This window comes from Lycium barbarum, chromosome 5, assembly GCF_019175385.1.
Source record: "Lycium barbarum isolate Lr01 chromosome 5, ASM1917538v2, whole genome shotgun sequence".
Taxonomy (NCBI): Eukaryota; Viridiplantae; Streptophyta; class Magnoliopsida; order Solanales; family Solanaceae; genus Lycium; species Lycium barbarum.
Window position 1 is genome coordinate 81,635,501 of NC_083341.1, and position 1,638 is coordinate 81,637,138.

The 1,638-nt window shown below is 41.9% G+C and overlaps 1 non-coding gene across 1 annotated transcript; it reads left to right on the forward strand.

The window, feature by feature from the left end:
• Nucleotides 1-1,097: 1,097 nt before the first annotated feature.
• LOC132643016 (small nucleolar RNA R71) lies at nt 1,098-1,204 on the forward strand. The gene has a single exon (XR_009583476.1). It is a non-coding gene; the product is annotated as a small nucleolar RNA R71 (small nucleolar RNA).
• The last annotated feature ends 434 nt before the right edge of the window (nt 1,205-1,638 follow it).

A 1,638-nucleotide genomic window follows, 5' to 3' on the forward strand; every position in this document is an offset into this window, starting at 1 on the left:
GTTTTGCCTTCCCCTTTTCATGTTTTTCTCCTTGTGCCTTGAGATTATCAAGATTTTGCTCCTCTTCAGCTATAATAGGGACTTCCTTCTCTGTTTCTTCCTCCATAATAACATCAGATACATCAGGTTGTGCCTCTTCTTCAACAATTGGCTCAAGATCAATCACCTTTTTATCAGCACCTTGAAGTATTTTTCCACTTCGGGTGCTAATAGCAGCTACATGCTCCACAGAGTTTAGCCCACTACTTTTCGAATTTGGAACTGTATCACTTGGTAGTTGTCCACATTGAGGAGTATGCACTTCTCTGGAAAGATCTCTGAATTGCGATTCAAGCTTCTGAATGGCAACCTGAGACATTCCCTATATTGTACATTCAGTTCTGTCCTGATTCATTAGCATTTTCTGGATCATACTTTTCAGCTCCGCAGAATCATTAGCAGCATTGCTAGCAGAGTTGCTAGCTGAATTATCTCTCCACTGTTGGGAACTTGATGCTTACCCCCTTGGTGAAATGTAGGGGTTAGAGCTCTTGTTGCCATAATTGATGTTATTGTAATTCCCTTGATTTGGATTTCCCTGATCATTTCTGCTATAATTGTTCCCTTGCAATTGGTGTTGAGGCTTTTGCCATGGGTGATGGCCCGGACCTTGATAATTTTGCCTTTAATAACCCCCTTAGGAGTTGTTGACATAATTAGCATCTTCATAATGTTGTTTCCCATCTTGGTACATCCCCTCAGGGACTTGATACATCCCTTGTGGATGATGTGGTAAATCTTCAACAACATTTACCCCTTGTGTATCCTTTTCTGCCAACTTCTTTGATAATAGATCCACCGTGGTTTGCAATTGAGCAAAGGCATGATCTCTCTCGTGGTTTTGTTTTGCAACAGCAGCTAGTGATGGACTACCATAAGAAATACTCTCACTATCAGTTGAATGCTAAGCTTGATTGTGGGTGGTGAGTTTATCAAGCAAACGGGTGATGTTGATAAATGACTTGTCCATGAAGCATCCTCCCGCGGCAGTATTGACAGCAATTTGATTCATTGTATCTAATCCATTGTATAATTTCTCGGTGAGAATAGCACCCAGAAACCCCTGAGTTGGAGATTGAGCTAGATAGTACTTGAACCGTTCCCATGCCGAATACAATTGTTCCCCTGGGAGCTGTTTGAACTCAAAGATCTTATCTCGAAGTTCAGCCTTTTTGCTCGGTGGGAACCACTTCTTAAGAAATGTATTGGCTAGCTCGCTCCAGGTATGAATAGAATTGCTGGGAAGCTTTTTATATCATTCCCTTGCTTGGCCAGCCAAGGAATATTTGAAGACCCGTAACCGAAGTGCATCAGCAGAAACAACACCTTGAGATTGTTGAGCACATACGTGCAGAAAGTTCTTCAAATGTCGGAGTGGACAGTCCTCCGAAGAATTTCGGAAATAACCTTCAAGTTTCAGCAGTTGATAGATAGAAGTATCAATTTTGAAAGTAGCATTTCTAGTCCCAGGAGGGACCACAGCAGAAGCATAATCAGCTTCATATATTCTCATCTTCCCCTTTTTCTTGTGCAGGTGGGTTCACTTGGAGCCCACTTTGGTTTCCTTGATTTCGATTATGTCTTCCTGCCATGTTCACC